Source organism: Euphorbia lathyris, chromosome 4 (genome assembly GCF_963576675.1).
Source record: "Euphorbia lathyris chromosome 4, ddEupLath1.1, whole genome shotgun sequence".
Classification (NCBI taxonomy): Eukaryota; Viridiplantae; Streptophyta; class Magnoliopsida; order Malpighiales; family Euphorbiaceae; genus Euphorbia; species Euphorbia lathyris.
Genome location: NC_088913.1, coordinates 68,044,554 through 68,071,440, shown reverse-complemented (window position 1 = coordinate 68,071,440; position 26,887 = coordinate 68,044,554). Strand labels below are relative to the sequence as shown.

Genomic DNA, 26,887 nt, shown 5'->3' with positions numbered 1-26,887 from the left:
TTATTAGACTTTATTTAGTGCTTAAAAGGGATTGCCTTTATATAGTTATAAAACATATATCTCATTAAACAAATGATATAAAGAACAATTCATTTACATTAAGTTTTCCTAGAACAATTGTCTATAGGACACTAAACCCCAACATACTCCCACTTGGACTAAAGCCAATTGTTTCTAAAACTTATCCCAGTAGAAATTAAATGACGATCATGTATTCTTTGGGTTAAAGGCTTTGTCAACGGATCTGCAATGTTGTCCTCTGTAGGTACTCTTTCTATTCTCACATCTCCTCTAGCCACAATCTCTCTAATGATGTGGTATCGCTTAAGGTAATGCTTGGATGCATTATGAGACCGTGGTTCCTTTGCTTGCGCAATGGCTCCATTTTTATCACAGTACAGTGTAATGGGATTGACAATGTCAGGCACCACACCTAGTTCTGTAATGAACTTTCTAATCCAAACCGCTTCCTTTGCTGCTTCCGCAGCTGCGATATACTCTGACTCGGTCGTAGAGAAAGATACGCTTCCCTGCTTGGAACTCTTCCAACTGACCCTGCCCCCATTCAAGATAAACAGGTATCCTGATTGGGATTTATAATCATTCTCATCTATGAGATGACTTGCGTCTGAAAATCCTTCTATTTTCAGATCACCTTCTCCGTACACTAGGAACATATCTTTAGTTCTTCTCAAGTACTTAAGAATGTTCTTGACGGCAATCCAATGCTCGTCTCCCGGATTCCCTTGGTAACGACTCGTTACAGATAACGCAAACACTACGTCAGGTCTAGTGCATAGCATAGCATACATAATCGAACCGATTGCGCTGGCGTACGGGACTACAGCTATGCGTCGTTTATCATCATCGGTTTTAGGACATTGATGATTGTTTAACTTTACTCCATGTAACATGGGTAAGTTACCTCATTTCGATTCAAGCATGCTAAACCGATTTAGCACCTTTTCAATGTATGTAGCCTGTGAAAGACCAAGCAGTCTTCTCGATCTATCTCTATAGATCTTTATACCAAGTATATAAGCTGCTTCACCAAGGTCTTTCATTGAGAAGTTACCAGATAACCATACTTTCACTGACTGTAAGAGAGCAACGTCATTTCCCATTAATAATATATCGTCCACATATAGTATGAGAAATGCTATAGAGCTCCCACTTGTTTTCTTGTAAATGCAAGCTTCTTTGCAATTTTGTTCAAAACCAAATTGTTTTATGGTTTCGTCAAAACGCTTATTCCAGCTTCTAGATGCTTGCTTGAGTCCATAAATGGATCTCTGAAGTTTGCAAACTTTATTTGCATACTTCGATAAGAAACCTTCAGACTGCATCATATATACATCCTCAAGCAGGTTTCCGTTTAGGAAAGATGTTTTCACATCCATTTGCCAAATCTCATAATCGTAGTGAGAGGCAATTGCAAGCATGATTCTGATTGATTTGGACATAGCCACAGGAGAGAAAGTTTCGTCATAATCAATTCCTTGCTTCTGACGATATCCTTTCGCTACTAACCTAGCTTTGTAGGTGATAACCTTTCCATCCATGTCTGTCTTCTTTTTGAAGATCCACCTGCACCCAATGGGTATTATCCCTTCGGGTGGATCAACCAAAGTCCACACTTGGTTAGTATACATGGAATCCATTTCATAATCCATGGCCTCAAGCCATGTTTTAGAATCTGGACTAGTAAGAGCCTCTTCGTAGTTTTCGGGTTCGTCGTCTAACACGGGAACCTCATTATCATCTCCCACTAGAAAACCATATCTAACTGGGAGTTCATGAACTCTTTGTGATCTACGAATAGGTGGCACTGGAGTCTCATCTAATGGGACTCCTTCGGGTACCTCAATCGCCTCTGTTGTTTCAATCGGTGTTTCTTCTTCTTGAACTTTGTCAAGTTCAATCATGCTTCCCTTTTGTGTTTCTTCGAGAAAATCTTTCTCTAAGAAGGTTTGCGTGATTGGATACGATTACTTTATGATCATCTGGATGATAGAAGTAATATCCCATAGTTTCCTTAGGGTATCCAATGAAGAAACATTTATCAGATTTCGAATCTAGTTTGTCGGACGCAATGCGTTTGACAAAGGCTGAACAACCCCATACTCTCATAAATGAAAACACGGGTTTCCTACCAACGAACAATTCATATGGTGTGGAACTAGCGGATTTAGTTGGTACTCGATTTAGGGTGAAGATGACAGTTTCTAAGGCATGGCCCCAGAACGTCTTTGGAAGTAAGGCCATGCTCATCATGGATCGTACCATATCTAATAGGGTACGGTTTCTCCTCTCGGACACACCATTGTGTTGTGGTGTATATGGAGGTGTCCATTGTGAGCATATCCCACATTCAGTTAGATAATTCAGAAAATCATCTGAAAGATATTCGCCACCTCGATCAGATCGAAGCGTCTTTATTTTCTTTCCTAATTGATTTTCTACTTCATTCTTGAAGCATTTGAATTTCTCAAAAACTTCTGACTTGTGATTCATCAGGTAGATGTAACCATATTGGGTATGGTCATCTATGAAGCTTATGAAGAATCTGAATCCTCCTCTTGCTTGGACTGACATAGGACCACATACATCTGAATGAATGAGTCCTAGAGTGTCTGATACACGCTCACCTTTATTGCTAAAGGGTGTGTTTGTCATTTTACCTTTTAAACATGATTCGCATGTTTCCAATGATTCGGGATCGATTGGATCTATAAGCCCATCTGAATGTAGCTTTAGCATGCGTCTCTTGTTTATATGGCCTAAACAACAATGCCACAAGTAAGTTGAATTATCTAGCTTATGTCTTTTGGTATCAATTGCAAAAGCAGGAATTTTGTTATCTAACACAAAAATCCCATTTTATGATATTCCTGAAAAATAAAAGATCGAATCTTTATAAAAATTGCAACTCTTGTCTTTTATTGAAATATGAAAAGCCGTCGTCAACAAGGCGGCTAATAGAAATAATATTTCTAGATATTCCTGGAATATCCTCAGGCTGCATCCGGTATCAAGTACCAAAAGATTCAGACTGTGAAATTTTAATATAAAACATACCAGATGTTGAAGTCCCAGCTTCTTCCCCTTTTGAGGAAGGCTAGGTACACCAACAGTTTCTTTTCCAATACCCGTCTTTACCACAGAAGTGGCACTCTCCTTTGGGCTTCTTCACTTCCTTTCCCTTAGTTTTGTTGGGCACGGCTTTCTTACCTTTTGGGATATTTAGGATTGGGAGAATTCCCTTTCCTCTTCTTTGATCCCTCTATGACAAGAGCCGGTATGGCTTTGTCTTTCTTCATATTGGGCTCAATTGACTTGAGCATATTTGCAAGCTCTTCAAGAGAGGTTTGCAAGTCATTCATCTGATAGTTCATAATGAACTGTGAATAACTTTCTGGGAGGGATTGAAGAATTAAGTCTATACTTAATTCGTTATCCATCGCAAATCCAATACTAGAAAGTTTGGTAATGTAGCCAATCATCTTGACACAATGTGTCATGACAGATGTGCCCTCATGCATCCTACTACGATATATCAACTTGGATATCTTGTAGCGTTCGCACCTGGTTTGTTTCCCAAACAATTCCTTTAGGTGCATGATGATGGAATAGGCATCCATTTCCTCATGTTGCCTTTGTAATTCCGGTGTCATCGATGCAAGTATGATGCATCCGGCATGATCATCATCAGCCTTATGCTTCTGGTAAGCATCAATTTCCTTAATGGGAGCATCATCAGCAGGGAGAGGGGGCATCGATGTATCAAGTACATACCCTATTTTATCGAACTTCAAAACAATTTTGAGGTTACGAAACCAAGTCGGTGAAGTTTGAACCATTCAATTTGTTATCGGTAAGAATGTTTTGCAGATTGGTTTTAGTCATGATTATAAGAGTGGGTTTAATTAAACCTGAGAGTGAGAAAGAGTAAACGTATGTCATTCATTTGCTTAAAGTATATCAATCTAAAATTATAGGCCTTTTAGTTTATTTTAGATTGCTCCCACTATTTTGCCAAATTAATAGCCCTCCATATTAATTCGAAGAATTTCACAAATCCTATAGTGAGCTAGGATCCTAACTCCTGAGATTTCACCTTGAGTTTACTGAACAAGCTAGTCTCATTCATTAGGTAGATTCATGTAATCAATCACATCTTTAATGTGATTCCTAGGTTATTGGGTTACTAACCACATTAGTAACTAATATGCTATTCATATTAATCCCAACCGTCTTGTCCATTAGTTTATGACAACATGAGTTTACTCATCCAATTATCATAATCTAATTTAAGTATTCCCCATATTCATGAAAAATGATTTTCGATAATTCAGGTGTTACCGAAAGGACCCCGAGCTTGAGTTTACTCAACAACCCAAAGGCCCTCAGCACTGCCGGCTGAATTATAATATTAGGGAGGGGCAACCGATTTTAATAACTTGTTTATTTACTTAACTTTTTAATGAGGGATTTTATTTTAGGTCTCATAATCTAACTTAGTCTTGATTTGCTTTAGCATACATCAGACACATACATTCACATACATTGGTGTTATGGACATATCATCTAAATTATTCCGTCGAGCCAGAGACGGAATAAAAGGGCAAACCTAAGGAAATACTAACTATTACATATTTCTCTTTAGATCCTCCGTCTTCTCCATGGCGCCTTGAAATTACATATTAATTTCTATACTACTAAAGAAAACTTCAATTGAATTGAAGGGAATCAGATGAGAGGAGAAATTACAATAGATAGTAGAAAGGCAGGACTCGCAGACCCTATTTCAAAAATACCAAAAGACTAAAGAGGGTCCAAATATGTCCATAACTCCAAACATGCATAGACTCAATTAAATAAATTAATTGGTTGATTACATAACTATCTTATGTAATATTTATGTTAATCACATTAACATATCAAACTAACTTTCATCCAATTTTACTTCTAATAGTTTCGTATCTTTTATATTAATTTCTTTTTTTAGATTAATATAACTATACAAAACTTTAATTACGCACGTCCCAATTATTTTGATTTTAATTCATTTAACATTTTGATTTACAAATTGGTAAAACAAACTTTTAAACAAATTTTCATTCGATAATCAGAACAGAAAACTATCAATTTCTGAAACATATATATTTAAATATAAAAACGATTTTAAATATATATATATATATATATATATATATATATATATATATATATATATATATATCAGTTCTAAAACGGTTTTAAAACGATTTTCAGAAAATAGGAAAAACTACTATAGATTTCCGTTTTATCTTTAGAATTAATAAAACTGATTTTATCAATCTAACTATAAAACTAATAGATTTTGTTATAATGATTATCAACCAAAATAATTAGGAACATACGCATAATCTGTTTTAATTAACAATTAATTAAAACTTATTTATCTTTAGAATTAATTAATCAAAACAATTTGTTAATTAATCCTAACTATAAATATTTATTCAATACTGAAATAACGGATTTAACGATGGCTCTGATACCACTGTTAGAAATTAGGCTAAGGTATAGCAGCGGAAATATAAAAATTTTAACCTATTTCCATTTAACCACAAGATCCGTTAACCGTTATTTCATATAAAGAAGGATAAGAAGAAATACCTTTTAGAAGTTCTATCTACCGTTGCAAACGAAGTGCCCACAACTTCAAAAAAGATAGAAACTGTCTACCAATCTGCCCCTATACGAAACAGACCTTCCAGACCTCCGAATGACAATCCCTTCGATGGAAACGTGGAAGAATATGTCTAGAAGCTCCTGTCCAAAAATCGCGACGATCAGACGGTTCAATCTCCGGGAATCCGCGAAATCGTGAACTGACCTGATGTAGGAGTAGTAAAACGAATTTCTCCCTTTTGTTTGTTTTTCTTCTTCGAGTTCCCAAACACGAAATAAAACACGGAAAGATTAATTTAGTATCAACCGTTGAATAGGAACCAAAGTAGATTGCCTCTAACTAATCAACACAAGATCAAGGATAAAAGAAATAGATGAAAATTAATTGATCAAACGAAGCCGTAGAGAAATCTCGTCCTCGAACTAGGGGTGTCGAATTTTCTCTCTCTTGGACTAGGTGAATTTCGAAAATCACAAGTAGGGTATGGCTTGCTTGGATTTCGAAAATTTCAAGGGAATGGGTATTTATAATCTCTTGTATCTAATCCCTAGTTAGATAGAATTAGGTTACTGAATAGGAATTCCATTCGGAATAGAATTCATAATTATTATCTCACTATATATCTAATATATTAAGGATAATAATAATAACCTTATTGGATAATAATAAGAGTATATTAATCTAATTAAAACTCCTAACTTAATTATCTCTTAATTAATTTAATTCATATTCATAATCTAATTAGGATTAACAAAATCAAATTAATTATTCATGTATATCACTACATGAATTTCGACCCCCTTATATCCATGGGCCTTATTGGGCTCAATTGGGCTTCTATCAATTAATTAACATCTATCTCTCTTTAAGGTTCCAAGTCTTATGTGTGATCCATTAGGTTCTTATTGCTTCTAGCCGTATGCAACGTTATTAAATTAATTTTCAAAGAATTATATTTAATCTTTACATAACGGAATGATGTACAGAGTATGTGATTAGCAAGTCCATAATCATTCCCCCAGAGCTATAAGAAGACAGGTTGATTCTGTCGTTAACCTTTCCGTATTAGTTACAGTATAATTCGATCCTTCATCAACTACATCCTTGAACTGAATCTTATGACTATGGGTGATGTCAAGTCACATATAGCGAGACGTTCGTTTTACTTGTACACGCCCAAGTCAACTCAAAAAGATAGGTTAAGCGAAATCTGTATTTCTTACTCTTAAGCTATCACCTTGCAAGGATTTAGAGTCGAGTCTTCCACAAGCGATCCATGGATGTATCTCCCATTTATCGGGTGTGATAAATGCTCAATCCAATATATAACGACTCCGCAATTACTTCCTGTGATACCCAACATCTACTGTTCACACCCCAGAGTCATCTCTGTTAAGGATCGTGTTACACCAGAGTCAAAGCATCACATTCCGTAATCCAGAATACCAATTAATATTCCTTTGAGTCTGAGAATTAGTTATACCTATTAATACCAATGAGATGAACAGGTGACAAGGATGAATCTACCCATCCTGTTATCTCAAATCGGATCCTCAATCCTAATGAACAACGTTTCATCGGATCTATGTAACTGTCCAGATATCTGTATATATGAAGCTTATGAGATCAACTTTCTGTTGGACAGAAGACATTGTTACATACAAGTCTCAACAGTGATATGTCAATCCCAAACATATCACTTGACTTGGGGTGGTTTTAAGTTTATCAGTTTACTATAAAATTTTGTCTCACTTCATGCTTGTATGAACACTTTATAATCACTTTAAATAAACTTACGGATTTCCTTTTATTAGACTTTATTTAGTGCTTAAAAGGGATTGCCTTTATATAGTTATAAAACATATATCTCATTAAACAAATGATATAAAGAACAATTCATTTACATTAAGTTTGTATCCTAGAACAATTGTCTATAGGACACTAAACCCCAACAGTTAATGAGATTGCAAATTTGGACTGGTGTTCTTTTGCATATAAGCATTTGTTGGATTCTGTCAGTGATTGGAAAAGGAGTCCTACTTTTTTCACAGGCCCCCTTCCTTTCTTGTTGGTAAGTATAATTTTCTTTTTTTGATTATGTGTTTGACAATATTTGTTGGTTGTTTATTTTTTAATTTGTGTATAACTTGTTCATTTTTGTTATTTTTTTCTAGATAAGTTATTTTGATAGGCTTCAACGAGCTAATGTTGTTAATCCAAGAGATTATCCATTGATATCTGTTTGGAATAAAGAACGAATTCAAAAGAGGATGGCTTTGGAGAAGTTGAGGGGATTTGGAAGTGGGATTGTGTTAAAGAGAATATTGGTAGGAGAAAATTTGGTAAGAGAAAGTATGGATGGGGATGAAGGAAATTTGCAAAGAGAAGAAGCGAATAGGAATGAAGATAATCAAGATGCTGAAGGAGGCAATAGGAAGGAATGTGGAGAAGCTTCTTCTAGTGGACCAGCAGAAATTTTTGTACGTTATTACAACTTTCCCTTTGTTTTTAAATTTTAGAACATTCTTATTAAATTTTAGAACATGCTTATTAAATTTTAGAACATGCTTACTATTATTTATAACTTGCCCTGTTTTTTATTATGGATTTGTATATGCAGGAATTTCTTACTAAGTTCCAATCATTAGCTAAAGAACTGGGTTCTAAAGTTAATGAAATGTACTGTATGTTGAGAGAAGCTAATGTTGTTTTTGGTGAAGATGGTACAAACGTTGAGATGGGTAATGTGATCAAGAGTTTATGGAGTAAATATACTCGAGGCAATGAAGATCCAGTTACTCAAAGGGAAAGAGGGGAAGAAGAAGTTGTTAATGAGAACAAAACTGAAAGTAAAAAAGATAGAGGAATGACTGGAGATTTTGAATGTGATTTGTCTAGTCAAGATAGTCATCCTTATCTTAATTCTGAATTTTTTGATGAGATAGATGCTTTAGTTGAAAGAATAAAAAGAGAGAAGAAAGATCAGAGAGAAAGTGAAACTCCAATGAAGAAATCTGAAGAAAAATATTCTTGTCCAAATTTTAATTTGTTGAGTCAAGAGTTGCATGATTTTGTTGGAGCTGAAGGTGGATCTACACAAGAAAAAAAATTTGTTGAGAAAGTGGATGTTGCAGATGTGAAGAATAATTCTGAGCCTGAAGTAATGTATGTGATAAGAATTATTTTATATTTTGTTTATGTTTTTTAATGTTTGTTATATTTTAGAACATATGCCTTATTGTTTAGGACATACGTTTTATGTTTCTGATTAACTTATTCATTTTTTATGTTTTAAGGTGGTTTGTTTTGTCAACAGGTTTGTTGTTGATGATGAAGTTGATAACGTGGAGATACAAGATGCGGTGGATGTAGATTTGCAAGCTTTGCCTAGAAATATTCCAGATAAGTTACAGAGTCTGTGCAAATGGGCTAATTTGGAGTTGGTGAAAGGCAATTTTGTTAGCTATGTTGTTGGTGAAGAATTGTTTGGACATGCTGCTAAAACATTATTGTTGAGGCAGGATATATATTCTATGGTTCATATGGAAGAGATAACTTGCAACGTTATAATTTTCTATATGAGGTATTTTGTTTTTGAAATATTATAGTTTTATTTATATTAGTTGTAGTTGATTCTTACTATGTACTTTTGTCTTTTTATATAGCTACTTGTTTAATTTGTTGAAGAAAAGAGGAATGGACAAATTGTTTTATTTTGTTGATCCTCATTACACTTATTCAATTGGAAATACTAAAACAGTAAGCCAACGCGCATATGAGTTGATGAATCGATTGAAGATGTCCACGATGGATAAGTCTATCTTTTTGTGTCCATATAATACAGGGTATGAATATTTTAGTTATTTTATTTAATATTTTTGTAAGTTTTTTTTATTTTGAAATAATAATAGTATTATTTTTAGTGGACACTGGACGTTGTCAGTTATCGATGTGATGAATTTTAGAGCTTATTGGTTGGATCCGTTAAGAAGACGTTTGCCAAAGGCAGATGTATGGATGGATGTTGTGAATGAGTATGTTTTTTGTTTATATTTTGTTTTATAGTTTATTTGATATATAATTATGCTTTAAGATTAAGATTATGTACCTGATTTTAATGAATTTCATTTTAACAGCGCTATTCTATTATACTATGAGAATGATCAAATTAAAGTCAAATGGACTGCACTTTTGGTAACTCTTAACTTGTATATTGGTTTTGTACATGTGTGAAATTGTTTAGAACGTAAAGGTTAGATTGATGTACATGATTTTAATGTTGTGCTTGTTGTGTTGTAGGGTGTGCTAGAGCAGAAAGATCATAAAACATGTGGGTTCTTTGTAATGCGGTACATGAGAGATATTGTGATGGACAATGATTTGAAGTTTGCTGAAAATGTATAATGCACTTATAATAAAAGTTTTGTTGCATTATTTTGAAATTATAGTTTGTTTTATGGTTTTAATTTTTTTATATTTTATAGTGGAAAAGTAGGTGTGGTATGAAATATAGTCAATTTGATTTGGATGAAGTTCGGAAAGAGTTTGTGGAAGAAGTGTTTAGAGTAGGAGTTACTGGACTTGATGACTGCTTTGCTGATGATGTTTCTGCTAGTAATGCAATGTAAGTGATATTTAAGAATTTTTGTAATTTAGATCATTTGTATGTGTTTTTGGAACATATGGTTTATATTTTAGAACATGAGAATAGAATTTAAGAGTATGTGGTTTCTGTTTCGGAACATGGTTAATTTTTTCCCCTTTTGTTATTTTTTTTATGTTGTTAATAGGAGAGTAGACAAAGATGTAGTTGAGAAAGCGCAAGAAAGTGGTGTTGGAAATCGTGCAAAAAGGATTTCAAAGTTGCATGTATATCTACAGTCTCCATTTTTGCTTGAGTCTGAGCATTTACTAAAGAATATGTTTGGTTCGAGGAGAATGTTGGTGGAATATGCTTTTTGTACTGGAGACCCATAATAAGATCTTAATTGAATGTTGTTTGTGTTAATTTGACTTTTCTTTAAGATATACTTATTGTTTTTATTTTATTCTGTTTGCTTTTTTTGAAGTGAGTTATTGTATAGTGATTGTTTGTCCATAATCAATAGAGAGGAGATTATGACCTTGTCAGGAAAGAATCATTTGGTTTGTAATGTCGTTGATGCATGGTCTTGAATATTGAATTGTGAAAGGAAGAGCAGGGGTCAAACTGCTGTGCATAGATTCTTCTTCTCTACTGTACCATTTGTATGTGTTTTTATTTTTTGATATATTTTTTTGTTAAAAAGAAATTGGATTATATTAATATGAAAGTTGTATTTTTGTATAGGCGTTACTATGTACTGATAATGGAGTTCCTGGAACTACTAAGTACAGCGAAAGACACAATGCTTTTTTTGAGAGGATTAGTTATGAACTTCGTGAGGCTAAAGTAGATAGTTTACAGAGTTATAACTTGGTAATTATATTAAAAGTAAATTGTGTTTTACTGTAATTTTTGTTTGAAATTATTATGATTGCTAATAGTTTATCTTTTTAGGTGTTCTTTCCGGTTGTTTATGCTGCACATTTCTATCTTTTTGTTATCAACCATTTTACTGGAAAGATAGACGTTATTGATAATAAGGCTCTAGAGAAAGGTGTACAACCTTGTAGTAAATATAAGGGGTTTCCAAAGGCTTTGGTAATATTACTCAACTGTTTTTTAGTTTTGTTATTGTGTTCTATATATTTATTGTCATGTTGGCAAAAACTAACTGTATGTTTTGAATAGTTGGTGATATGTTCTAATATTGATAAGATGTTTTATGTTTTCCAGGTGAAAGCATATTCATTTTATATTAAAAGAGAAAGCCCTGAGAGTTTGAATGATATCAGTGCTTATAGTGCAAGACATTTGAAGTTGAAGTGGAAAGACTCAACCAATAATGATGATTGTGGTGTTTTCCTTATGAAGCATATTGAATTATATTTTGGACAAGATGTTAATAAATGGGATATTGGAGTTGGAGATAACAATGTGAGTTTTTTTTAAATCTTTTTTATGATATGCTGATGTTATTATTTTGAGAATGTTAGTAATATTGATTTTGTAATATTGCAGGTTGATCAGTTGAAGAATTTTAGAGTTTAGTACTGTTGGAGGATTTTGTCAGATTCTGGAAACAAAGAAGTTGTTGTTGTTAATGAGAAGACATTAAAATGGAAGAATGAACAAATAAAATAATTTTATATTATGTAATTGCTGTAAATATTTCTAGCATTGTATTTTGGAATTTTAGAATATTTTTTGTACAAGTATTATTAGTTCAGTTAGTTATAATTTGTAATATATATGGGATAGTTATTGTAATTTTTGAAAAATATGTTGTAGAAGTTTCTGTTGGCAAAGTTTGTGTTTTATTTTTGAACGTGTTATATATGTTAGAAAATAAGACATATTATTTGGAACATAAAACATATTTTTTGGAACATACACGATTTTGATAACAGCAATGAAGTGTAGATTGGATATATTTGTTTAGAGTGGAAAAGTATGCAGCTTAGAGGCTTGTTTAACAAAATGTGTAATCATATGGAAATTCATCAGAATAGCATGAGAAGCTTGAAGTTAAATTTTACTGCTATACATGTTTAGATCCACTATAAACATGTTAGATTCATTTTGTCATCAAGATTTATGATACATGTCATAATTATCATATTTATAATACTTAAAATATGATAATTATGGCACATGTCATAAATTGGATGGAATATAGATAAAAAGATAGAGGAACATGAAATAATTATTATAGTTATAATACTTTGAAATATGATAATTATGTCATTGAATGAAATACGGGTAAAAAGATAGAGAAATAAAAATAACAAAATTTAGAGAAATAAAAATAACAAATTTTCAGCTTCTTACATAGAAAAAAATAATTCTGTGACAATAAATTGTATATTGGAAAGATTAAATCGTTGTTTTAAAACATGTATCATATGTTCTAAAAAATATATCATATGTTCTAAACAATATAAGAGATTAGTTGTTCTCTTTTTCTGGACAGTTTCTGCTATCATGGTTAGCAAACTGTTTACAAACTCTGCATAACCTCTTTTTTTCTGGTTTTCCTCAACAACTTTCTCTCATTCACTCTTCAATCTTTTATCACTGTTTCCTTTTGGAATATGTACACGTGTACCTTTGTTCTTTGATATTTTTGGTGCTTTGACATTAATTTCAGTTGGTACACTAGTTCCAATCAACATTTCAATGTCTTGATTTTTTTGTAAGAGTTCTGTTTTTCTCAGTGTCTTTTTGAGTGATGTTAGCTTCTAAATCCATTCTGATTCCTTGAAACTTCTTCACAAGATCCTTTATATTTTCCTCATTACCTTGAGCTAAATAGACACAAACATTAATCTCTGACCATAGTTGATTCAGCAATGTTTTCTTATCAATTGTAGCAGCACATTCTTCCATAAGATTTCCGTGCAGATTGATGTTTTTTTGACTTGTTGCTAATGTAGTCCATCTGTTAAGCACATACCTGTTAGAAATTGATTCAAGCATTTTTGCCTTCCAAACCCACACCATGTGTCTACATGGTAAGCCTTGTCTTTCAAACTTCTTGCACGAACATTTTGTTTCGTCTTCAATGCTGCTGTATATAACCTGAAAGTTTTTTGATGTCCTTTGCTCTTTGATAGTGTAAATTTCAAAAGGAGGTTGTTTATAGAATCCGTCTATTCCACAAAAGAAAGAACCATTATAAACCTCTTCCTGAAACTCATAAAAGACAGTAGTTGTATAAACATCAGCTCCATGTGTTTCAATACCCATTGGTGTTTTGCATACAGGTTTTTTATGTTTGGCATCATTGTCATTGTGAGCTTGGTTATGCCTTTGTGCATCCATTGCACTATCAAATCTCAAATAAAATCCTACAAGACTTAAATGAGAATTTGTAAAAGCAGTGAAAAAGTTGTTCTCGCTCTCCGACCTTGATGTAGTTCTCATAATTCCTCCTAGGAATAAGTCCCTGAAGTATGCTGGAATCCACATTTTTCTGATTTCAAATATTTGACATAGCCATTCATGTTTTTCCAAATTAAACTCTGAAATAACTGCTTTCCATTTTTCATCAAATTCTTCAGGTTCAATCTCAACACTCCAAACAATTGGTTGAATCCTTTTTAAGAAATTTGTTTCTTGCATAATTGCACGACCTATTAAAAAAACCAGTAAGTATCTTCATAATATACAAATATTTTTAACATGCCAATAATATATTGGAACATACAATTTAATACCTGATCAAAACATATAGTAGAACAATCAAGCAATAAATTTTTTAATTGTAAACAAAGCTTTAGAAGGCTTACCTAATTTATCATTCATCTTTTTCATAATGTGCCACATGCAGAATCTATGTTCTGTTTTTGGAAAACATTTTTTATTGCGATCTTCATTGCTGGATCTTGATCTGTTATTAATCAAGTAGGTTCATTGCTTCCCATTGCGTTAAGAAACGTTTTGAAAACCCACTCAAATGATGCAATATCTTCTTTAGCAATGAAACAAGCAGCGAACGTAACACATTTTTTGTGGTCGTCTACTCTAGTAAATGGGCCAAATATCATGTTATATTTGTGGAAATAATATACAAATATTTGTAAATAAGAAAACTTTTTAAGAATATAAGATTAAGATTTTAGAACATTCCAATAGGATATTAGAACATGCCAATAAATATTTAGAACATTGCTATACGAAATTGGTACATATAATATAATACCTGTTTGTTTGGTATGTTGTGTCAAAAGATACCATATCACCAAATAGGGCATAATTCTTTCTACAAATGGGGTCTGCCCATAAAGCTCTGCAGAGATGATCGTCTTCATCCATATCAAAGTCGAAAAAAAAAGCAGACCATAGAAGTTTTTTCTTGCTGAAAATGTCAATAAACATTTGGGCATCTGACTCATAAATGTAAGCCTTTAAATCTCTTTGAAAGTTTTTGAAATCTTGCTTAGATGCTCCTATATTGTTGTATCCTCCAACATTTTCTTTTATTTGTCTATATGTTCTTACGGGTCTGACATTCATCTACACAAAACATATGAACAGATTTTATAAAGAAAGTAAATACAATTTGAAAACATTGTAGATGTTGTTAGGAAAGTAAATTTAGAATATGACTCACCTTAGAATTATCAACAATCAACTTCTTGTGTAGTATTGTCAGTTTTCTTCCCTGTTTTTGAAATTTCATACAGCGTGGACTGTAAAGTGGGTGTGTATGTTCCTCTTTTAAACGATAGACAATATATTTTCCATCATTGTAGTACTTTAAAACAATTTGTGCTTGGCATCCAACACGTGTGATTAATCTTCTTCTCGGTTTTTGTCCTTCAGTATCTTCAACATTTTTTTTTCTGCTTATGGCCTGCTTTATTGCACAAACAGTATTGAAAAATCACAACATTTGTGTTCTTCCTTTTTTTAACTGTAGATTTTCTAATATTAAATCATGCTTCAGTGGCATATGCTTTGTAAAATTCAATACCCTCATCAATAGTATTAAATTTTGTTCCTACAATAGGTATTTTTTTTGGAGAGCAACATGGCTTCCATTCTTTTGTTCCTCCAGGAGTCAGCACAATTTCTACTTGTGGAGTGTAGGATATAATTGCAGTGGAAGAATCATTTGGCTGCTCTTCATTTGACACTGCATTTAAGTGCAATTTTGGAACATATGTGATAATATATAGCACATATGAACAATTGTTTAGAACATGAGGTACAGTTTGAAGAACGTAATGAACTCTATATTTCAATATACTCAATTTTATTTTTTCAACAATTTTTACAACTAATTATAAATAAAAAACGAATAATATGTACTATTATCTATAGAACACATGAACAATTATTTAGAACAAGATTTTTTAGATTATGAAGAACAGAGAAATTACGAAGAACACATGTACCTCTTTAAATAGTTGAAGACAGAGAAATTTCATGGTTATCATCATTCTCCTGTAGATCATTGTCTATTATTTCATTCAATTCCATTGTTTCGGAATAGAATCTGAATGATTTCCAATCTGTTTCAGATTTAAGCAATTTCTGAATAATTATAAACATAAAAAACAGAACACAATTTAATATTCATTTATAGTTGTTGGAGATAAAATTACCTGATTGATGCTATTTCTTTGACTGTAAATCGTTTTTTCTTAATCTGATTTGCGATTTCATATTATTTTTGGAGTGTTTAATGACGGAACGATGAGGAAGGAGGTCGATCTAATTGACGATGATGGAAGAACGATGATGGAGAACGATGATGGAGATCGCTGATGGAGATCGCTGATGAAGAACGATGATGGAGAGGATGTGAGGGATTTGAGCGATTTTTGTTCGTGATTTTGCTGTGAGTGAATTGCGCGATTTTATCATTAGAGTAGCAGGTGGTTTTGAAATGAATAAAACGGTGTAGTTTTAGGTGGTTCTCACCTATCAAAGTGTCCTCACCTAAGGGAGGGTTCTCACTTGATCCCTCCCCTATATATATATATATATATATATAGGGAAAATTACAAAACTAGGTCAAATGGGAGGCCCATTTACATATTTAACCCATTTACTCAACCTATTACATATCTAAACTGATTTTGTGTGACTTTTCCATAATACCCTCAATATTTACGCGCGTCTCGCCCCCTCCCGGCTGACTTCGCAGATTCCATATTATGCGAAGCTAATGTTTGGGTTTATATGTGAAGCCTGCGAAGCTAAAGTTTGGTTTACTTGATGAATTTAGTTCGCATATGCGAAGCCTGCGAAGCTAAATTTTGGTTTACTTGATGAATTTAGTTCGCATATGCGAAGCCTGGATATGTTTTGTAGCTAATTCGCGAAGTGGTATATAACAAAAAATGGCAAACAACAACGGATTCTAACATTAAAATCATAACATTATCAAAATTTACAACAAGATTGCCACAATAAACTCCTAACAAAGCACTTCAATGTGAACCTAACTAATCTAGTACCAATTTTAAATCGAATGAGTAATCTTGGTGTGCACCGTGGGATGGATGTGTCCCACGGTGCACACCAAGATTACTTATCCGATTTAAAATTGGTACCGGATTAGTTAGGTTCACTTTGAAGATTGGAACCATAGGATTGACGTGTCCCATGGTGCACCCCAAGATTGGCACAATCTCTCCTAACTAACCATTTCAGGAGTGAATGTGTCAATCTTGGGGAAGTTCATCCCTATACAAGAAGGAAAATCATCTCCCCTGCAGCCCAGTACGCCGCCTTCCAAAAAGGGATGTTACGTATTCAACCACCTACAGAAAAAATTAATCGTGTTAGGCAGCGACAAAGACGATTTTGGCTTCGCGAAATGAGGATTAGCGAAGCATGCGAATGTAAATGTGCAGGGAAAGAGGTGATTTTACTTCGCTAATCGATTTTTTCGCAAGGTATGCGATGTCTGAAACGTGACGATCTACATCGCATATCGATGCTTTCGCGAAGTCTGCGAGGATTGAAACGTGAGGATCTATTCGCAGACTTTGCGAACTAATCGATTCGCGAGGTAGATCCAAATGTTTCAGACTCTTTCTCTTCGCAGATCTTCGCGAAATCATCGATTCACGAAGTAGATCGTCACTTTCCAGGCTCTTTCTCTTCGCAAAGCTTCGCGAAACCATCGATTGCGAAGTGTATTCATGAAAAAACGCAGAAAAAACAACAGATACTTATATTTTTCGCACCTTTCACCCCCAAAAGCGACAATAACAATATGATAACATGGGGAAAACGAAGAAAATAACGTAGAATAACCATTTCTAACATGGTAACAAGAAAAAAGAAACCAAGTAATGAACAGGAAGATGAAGAACCATAGCTTCGTTTTTTAGGGTTAGGAAGTTGCAGAATCAAGAGATGAAGAGAGGAAAAAGAGAAATTCATTGTGATTTTGACGAAATGGTGCAGATTTTGTGCAATTTAAAGGAAGAAAGGAAGATCAAAAGTCTTCAAATCATTAATGTAGGAGCAACTTTTCGCGTAACCAAGGAGATGGGGGGAGCGAGCGGCCGTTCGCGATGTGGTGGGAAGTGAGAAGGTTAGGGGTATTATGAGTTAAATATGTAAATGGACCTCCCATTTGACCCAATTTTGTAATTTTCCCATATATATATATATTAGAGGAGGTATAAACCTAATATACTACTGATGAGATGAGAGACTAAGTATATCAAACTACCTAGAGTATTATCCGTGTACAGATAATCCAGAATATTATCTCCAACAGGAATAACCTTCTACATGGCGGGAAATGGAGAGAAACGAAAGGTCAAACATGGACATTAAATAACTGGCTTCGACCAAAACTCTATACTTACATATAAATAGCATTGAAAATTCTGTAATTTATAGATAGAATTGAATTCTGCTGTGATGGTCGGAAAAGGAGAACCAGCGATCGGTATCGATCTCGGAACCACCTACTCATGCGTCGGCGTTTGGCAACATGGCAAAGTAGAGATCATACTGAATGATCAGGGGTTCCGAACGACTCCTTCTTATGTTGCTTTCACTGATACTGAGCGTCTGGTCGGCGATACTGCTAAGTATCAGGTTGCTATGAACCCAATCAATACTGTTTTCGGTATGTACTTCCTATCTAATTTCTTATTTTTCTTTCTGTCTGCACCTACTTAATTGAGTGTGAATCGAGTTTAAATTCTATTGCTTTTTGTTTTTCGCGTTGTTGCTTCAATTTCGTTCGGAATCAAATGGCTTATTCGGTTTATCAGAAAGCCCTCAATTTGGGGTTAGTCGTTAGTTTCATTGTTTAATTTTATAACGTATTCTGCAAACGGATACATATTTGTGTTGTTTGTTTGATCAGTCAAAAAAATTCGTCCTCTTACAGTCTATAACTATACATGTCACAGATGTGAAGCGGTTGATTGGTAGAAGATACTCTGATGCCATTGTACAGAGTGACATGAAGCATTGGCCATTTAAGGTAGTTGCTGGTCCTGGTGATAAGCCTATGATTGTTGTTACATACAAGGGTGAGGAGAAAAAGCTTTCTGCTGAGCAGATATCGTCTATGGTTCTTACTAAGATGCGTGAAATTGCTGAGGCCTATCTTGGATCAACCGTTAAAAATGCAGTTGTCACTGTCCCTGCCTACTTCAATGACTCTCAGCGTAAGGCAACCAAGGATGCTGGTACGATCGCTGGCCTTAACGTCATGCGTATTATCAATGAGCCTACAGCCGCAGCCATTGGTTATAGTCTTGACAAGAAGGCAAGCATCGATGGAAAGAAGAATGTATTGATCTTTGATTTGGGTGGTGGTACTTTTGATGTCTCATTGCTTACGATTGAAGAGGGTACCATTGAAGTCAAGTCCACTGCTGGTGACACCCACCTTGGAGGTGAAGATTTTGATAACAGAATGGTGAACCACTTCGTTCAAGAGTTCAAGAAAAAAAAAAGGAAAGACATCTCTGGAAATCCTAGAGCTATTAGGAGATTGAGGACTGCTTTAGAGAGGGTTAAGAGGATTCTCTCGTCTGCTGTTCAGACAATTATTGAGGTTGATTGTTTGTTCGAGGGTATTGATTTCTACACAACCATTACACGTGACAGATTCGAGGAGTTGAACATGGATCTTTTCACCAAGTGTATGGAGCCTGTTGAGAAGTGTTTGAGGGATGCCAACATGGACAAGAGTAGTGTCCATGATGTGGTTCTTGTTGGTGGTTCTACTAGGATTACAAAGGTACAACAGTTGTTGCAGGAATTTTTCAATGGGAAGGAGCTTTGTAAGAGCTTAAACCCAGATAAGGCTGTTGCGTATGGGGCAGCCGTACATGCTGCAATTTTAAGTGGAAACTTGCAGGACCTTCAGCTCTTGGATGTCACCCCTCTGCCACTTGGAATTGCAACTGGTATTGGAGGTGATATGACTGTTTTGATACCAAGGAACACTACAATTCCTATAAAGAAGGAGAAGGGAGGATTCACCACTCCCAATGACAACATGACCAGTGTCGGGATACATGTATTTGAGGGCGAGAGTGAAAGAACAAGAGACAACAATTTACTTGGAAAATTTCAGCTTTCTGGCATTCCCCCAGCTCCAAGGAATGTCCCTAAGATCAATGTGTGTTTTGACATAGATGCCAACGGTATCTTAACAGTTTCTGCTGAGGAGAAGACAACAGGGAAGAATAACAAGATAACAATCACTTATGACGAGGGAAAATTGTCCAAGGAAGAGATTAATAAAATGGTAGTAGAGGCTGAGAAATACAAGGCTGAAGATGAGGAAGTTCAAAAGAAGATTGATGCTAATACTGCATTGGAGAAGTATGCCTATAAAATGAGGAATACAATGAGAGATGAGAAGATGAGATGCAAACTAGCCCCAGATGAGAAAAAGAAGATTGAGGATGCCATTGAAGAAGCTATTGAATGGTTGGAAGTAAAACAGCTAGGTGATCATCAGGCAGATGAGTTTGAAGATATAAGATGAAGGAGCTAGAGAACATATGCAATCCTGTCATTGCCAAGATGAACTCGGATTTGATGGAAGACCATGTTTCCAATGCTAGTGCTGATGATGAGTTTTTTCCCACTGCTAGACAATTTTTTGCTAGCTAAAGTTCTTAGAATGTGTTTATCTACTAGTGGTATGTGTTTATTAACTTTTGTTTGTGATACAGTTTAATGGATTTTGCTTGATTAATCAACTCTAATTTATACACAAAATTATGTTTCTATTTTTCGAATTTAATCAATTAAGTTTGGATATTTTCATAAACAATATTCCAAGGCCTAATATCCAAGATATCACTACTATCTGCAATTGATTGATTTAAAACTAAAACAATATAGAGTTTGGTTATTCTGGGTGCAGTTCAAGTTCAGTTTTAATTTACGTTTTGATTTAGTTTCTAATTTTCAAAAAGTTGATTTTGTTCAATTTTATACCGAACTAAACTAAATTCGCCATTTTTAATTGAACTTCTAAATTATTTGAAAATTCAATTGTTAGTTAGTTATACATTTAAATATAGGATAAATTATAAAATTGGCTCAATTCAAAGGTTTATTTACATATTTAGATCTATTAAAGCTGAAACTTTTTATTCTTCCTTCTTTTTTTTTCTGCGAACTCGTTAATCTTCTTTTGCGAATCCATTGACAATTTCAAATAACAAGAGGAAGGATTCAAATAAGAGGAAGAGAGTAGCTCATGTTGCTTGTGTGAAAGGTATCAAATTTAAGTACCCCTTTAGCTTGAATACAAAGGTATTAATAACAGTGAGGACCGACTCGAATGTGATGAAGAAAGTAAAGAGCAAATTAAGTAAAGATAAAATGTTGATGTTTAGGAGATATGCTTTTGGATCTTTGTCCGATATGGAGGCGTGTACGTTATCCGCTCCTTTATGTTATAGGATCATTACTAGAGAGATTAGTCCACCGAATCCAAAATATAGAATGATGTGGTTCAACATCAAAGGATTTGAACTCAAATTCTGTGATTTTGAATTTGGACTCATCACCGGTTGAAGTTTGGTGGTCCGACACCAATTTTGTTGAGGATGAGTAAGTTAAAGAAGGGTTAAGAAATGTACTTCGGAGCTTAACACATAAGAATATATAAAAAGCTTTCGAAAACACAGAATGGAGGTGCAAAAAGACAGTGATGCAGTGTTCATGTAGATGATGTATGTACTGAAACAACTCCAAAAATGGGATCATACCTTGTCCATTATTAAAAGATTGTGAGAAGGCATAAAAGCTATGTTTACTTACCTTGAGAATCAATGACTTGATCCATGGAACAGACTTCGTGAAGGAAGACTTTGTTTGCATTGACCACATTGGCAAATATTGAGTTCGTTGGGATGACTCTATAGAGTTTTTAGTTCATCTTGGAATCAACTTAGCAATTCCTTCACATCGCTTCCGAACTCTAAAATGAGCTCAGCCAAAAAATAAAACCGATTAAATATTATATTTCAAAATAACCCAAAATAGAACTTTAATTATGGTTGTTTTAGTAATATCATATATAACGGTCATAACCATAAATGTTACTATTGCACATAAATATTATTTTCATAATGAATTTTTAATAAATAACCATAATGACATTGACTAGAAAACAATGCCTTTTTGTATTTCAATATACATTATTATCCAAGATAATATTTAAGCATCATAAAAAATTATGATCTTCAATATTGAATAAAATATCTTACATAGTTACTATTTACTTCTACCCAATATTATGCATCCATATACTAATATCATTCAAAGATCATTAAAAAGCTTTATGTACATCCTAAAAGCCATGTATGGCATTTTTTTTATAGAAATTGGGACGAGACAGACCTTGAGCGCGGAGAGCACCCATGGCCCAAGAACTGACAAACCCGCCATATATTAATAAAAGAAAAGGTGAGTGTTGAATAAGAGAAGAGGAAGGAGAACAAACAAAAATAAGGAGGAACGAGAAAAGTTTAGGAAAGGTCAAGAAAAACGCAAATGAAAAAATTTACAGATGTCATCATTGATAAACCTGTGACAAAAAGCAAGAGCTGATGGCCACCAAATGATCACTGAGGAAAAGACTCCAAATTTTGCCAAAGTATCAGCAACGCGATTTCCTTCCCTAAAGATGTGTGTAAAAATAATGTTCATCCTAGAACAAATACCGAGATAGTGCAACCATTCTTGTCGAATACTCCAAAGAACATCCATGGAACGAAGTCGAAGCAGATTAACTACGTACATGGAGTCTGACTCAACCCAGAGCTGATGCCAATTTTTCACCCAAGCAAGTTCAATTGCGAATATAGCGGCTCTCAACTCAGCCATGTAAGCAAAAGAAGGAGGGGTAGAAAAAGCAAAGCAACCTTTGGGAAAAGCCTCGATAATTATGAAAGATACCGCACGCTCCCGCCTCGCTAGGAGTACCAAAAGCAGAGCCGTCCACATTGACTTTAACCCAACCCGGAGGAGGTTTAAGCCAATGAACTGGAATAATATTGGGAGCCGGAGGCGGCCTTGGAGAAGACAGAAGATGGGATAAGATATCAGCATCTCTCCTCGAAGAGAAAAAACCTTTAGAAGAGGCTAAAGACTCTCGAATCATTCGAAATAGGGTGATCTTCGAGTGTTGATTAGAAAGAGAAACCTCCTTAAAGGTTGCTTCATTCCTGCAGTGCCAGATTAACCAGATACAAGAGACAGCGGCAACACTCCAGATCATCGACACCTGTGAGCCAAACTAAATGCTACGAAGAGTGCTGAAGAAGTGGATGAATTGGGAATGATGAGGTAAAGCGCAGACAAAATGAATCTCAAGGGCCCTCCATAGAGAATCTGCAAAAGAACAGCTAATGAATAAGTGGTTAATGGACTCAGCATCCTTACCACAAAGAACACAATGAGAGGTAAAAGAGAAGCCTAGACGATGTAGAAGGTCATGAGTCGGAACCCTTCCATGCAAAACTCTCCAGGATGTGAAGGAACGAGAAGGGGGAGTGTGAGCATTCCAAAAAAATTTATACCAGTCCATCGAGTAGGAACAAGGACTGATAATCGAATAGTACTCTTTGGCAGAGAAAATACCCTTCGTAGAGGGCTGCCAAACTCATAAATCAAAATCATCTCTACCCCTGTGAATAGATCGAATGTTGTCTCGAACAATCAAAGGAAGAGTGCCTAATCCAAGCCAATCTGAATTGACCAAAAAATCGTCAATAGAATTAAAACGTGAACGTTTATCCTGGTGATCAAGACCCAATCTGCCGCCACCGATGGAATGATCCACCGATCAGTCCAGAAATTGAGTGATGAAGACTGTCCAATCCACCAAAAGGTCTGGTCCCAAATGGATGAATAAACAATCTTACAGGAAGACCAAATCGAGGAAGGATCAATGGTAGCTTTAGGCAAACCAGAGACAACCATAAATCTAGCCTTCATCAGAGAAATAGAAAAACTGTTGCCTTGAATTAACTCCCAACACATCTTACCCAAGAGAGCCTGGTTAAAGATCCTAAAATCCTTAACGCCTAATCCACCATCCTCCAAACTTTTGCAACAAGTTTGACAGGGAACCGTGATTAACTTCCTCTGATCAATATAACCCGTCAAAAGGAAATTCCTAACACTTCTATTGAGCTTTTTCAACAAACTCATTGGCCACTTATAGATAAAAAAATGAATGAACCAGAGAGCCAGTAATAGCAGACTTAATAAGAGTTAAACGTCCTGCAAAGGAGAGAGAGCTACCTTTCCATTTGCTAAATTGAGATAGAAATTTGTCTGCAAGGCAGCTGAGATGACGGGCCCTAGGAGCACCTTTAAATAGAGGGACTCCTAAGTAACTGAAGGGGAGAGACTCCAAACGGAAGCCAAGACAATTAGCAAGTCGAACCCTCCTCATAGGGCTCACCTGAGAACCAAAAAAGATAGGAGATTTATCCCAACTAACATGCTGACCGGATATCTGTCCATAGAGCAGGAAAAAATCCTTGAGAGCATGCACATTGCTCAAAGATGCCACTCCAAAAATGAGCATGTCATCAGCAAAAAGAAGATGAGAGGGAAAGGAATTTCCACCAGAATAATACATAGGAGAATAAGTACCCTCCCTTACCATTTTAGTAAGCCAACGAGAGAAAAAATCCTCAGCAATGTCAAACAGCAGAGGAGAAAGGGGGTCCCCTTGTCTAACCCCTCTAGAACAAGAAAAGTAAACCTTTGGAGAACTGATGCGGATTCCGTGAAGAAGCCTCACTAAGGGATAAGTGTACCCCATCGTTATCAAGTAATAAATTTCTGGTTAAGTCCAGGTTATCGTCCACAGGATTTATTTCTGCAAGTATCGAGCTACTCGGTTTCAGGTGTTATCTAGGCTTAGGGGTTTTGAGTTTGTTTGTTTAAGTTAATCTACTCCTAGGTTGAATTATGCTAATCCTAGCTAAGTTATCTGATTCTAACTAAGTTATTCTATGCATAATTAAGTTACTCTACCCCTAATTAAGTTAAACTACTCCTAATTGATCTTTCACTAATGCAATTATCCGAAGGAACATGGTATGAACGATAATAATGAAGATAGATTATTAGGTCTATTGAATAAAAACCTAATATGAGTCACTTGTATTCAAGGCGATTAACCCTACTTACCCTCCTGAAGTTCCTAGCGCGTGATTCCCTAAGGCCGAAACTAGGTCTAAGGCTCAGTAAATTGGCGTTTAATCAACTAAGAGGTCGTCAATCTCCTAGGCTCTGACTAGGTCAGATTCAGCTCGCAATATGTGCCTACTAGATTTTGGGGCTTTTGAATGAGTTAAACCAATTGAATAAAGCGTAAGACAGAGATTAGACAAATAATCATAGAACAAAACAAGAGCTAAATTATTATTAAAGGCGAAGATAAATGTCACAAGATACAATAAGCTAAGTTCGGCAACTGTATCAAAGAGTACAAACAAGGAAAGATAAAAGGAGATACGAAAATACCTTTCAGGGAACCTGTTTACTCTACAGCTGGCGACTTAATCTTAAGGATGGACCTTGATAATTCCTCGAGAAAAGCTTTGAAGGAGCTTCAATGGAGGTCGAAGAGGATGGAGGAGATGGAGAGGAATTACAAGGGGAAAGCTAAGATAATTTACAAAAACGAAAGATAATAATTTACATTGAAAAAACTCTATTTATAGGCGTGGCTCGGCCCTCTTTTTGACCTATTTTCGTGTCCTTATACAGGTAGGAAGTCGTGGGGTCCGTCGTGGCATCGTGGGGGTGGAATTGGTTGACCAATTCCCGCAGGTCTGCTCGCCGAGCAGGGCGAGCTGCTCGGCGAGCAGGCGCTACTCGCGATGAGCAGTGCCCTGCTCGGCGAGCAGGCATGGCCTACGGAGGCCCGCTCGTCGAGCATTTTTGCCCGGTATGCCCCCGCGTGCTTGCCGACTGCCGTCGATGCCTTTTTTCGTCCGAACTTATACCTGCGCACGTACAGAAACTCCAGATAACATTAGTCCAAAGGCTAAATTGACCCACCAATCGCTTCGTTTGGTGCCACTTTTGACGGACCAATTAGCTTCAAAAGATAACGGAATTATACTATGCATGCTATTTTGGCCGTAATTGCCTAAATTGGTCATAAAACGAGCCTAAATAACGAAAAATAAATAAAACGTTTCCAATTCCTAACTAACTCACACAAAAGCATTTAAATGCGAGAAATGCTCGCTTATTAACTAAATAATGCTAAAACCCGTCCTAAAACCGTACCCAAAGATAGGGGTTTTTGACCCATATCAAGAACCATTAATTATCACAGAAATACGAGCAGATGCCATAATGTTTAGTATCCAATCCCTGAAGGTGAGAGAAAAACCAAAAGAATCCAACACAACCAAGAGGAAGTTCCAATCTAAAGTATCAAAAACCTTATGAATATCAATTTTTAAGGCCATGTGACCACCAAAACGTTTTCTGTCAAGCATATTAACCCCCTCAGAAGCTAAGGCAATGCACTAATGAATGCTTCTACCTTTAAGGAAACCATACTGGTTCGGAGAGACAATCTTTGCAGCAATAACTGCAAGGCGATCCATTGAATTTTTTAGGTGATTTTGAAACCAAAATTACTCATCACAATTGGACGAATTTTTTTAATTCTGTCAGCTTCAGCCACTTTAGGAATAAGGACCATAATACTAGAGTTTAAACCAGGCAGGATGCAACCATGATCAAAGAAAGCCTGAACCATACTGCAAACATCGATCCCAACAATATCCTAAAAGAAGCGATAAAATTTTCCCCCAAAACCATCAGGACTAGGGGCACTGTCAGGATCCATGGAAAAAATTGTGTCTTTAATAGCTTCAATGGAAGGTTTAGAAATTAAATCCTCATTTTCCGAAGAAGTTACTAAGTTGGGAATTACCTCATTAATTGGAGAAAGATCGATATGATCCCTAGAACTATGGAAGAGATTTGAGAAATATTCAATGACATGATCTGATAATCTAGCCGTGTCGAAAGTGGGACCCTCATCATCGATCCTTAAATGATGAATGTCGGCCCAAGTCTTTCTAACTTTAGCAGATCTTTGGAAAAAACTAGTGTTCTTATCCCCCTCT

At 35.2% G+C, this 26,887-nt stretch overlaps 1 pseudogene; it reads left to right on the top strand.

Moving 5' to 3' along the window:
* Positions 1–18,037: 18,037 nt before the first annotated feature.
* LOC136226693 (heat shock cognate 70 kDa protein-like) lies at positions 18,038–20,462 on the top strand (annotated as a pseudogene).
* Positions 20,463–26,887: the final 6,425 nt, after the last annotated feature.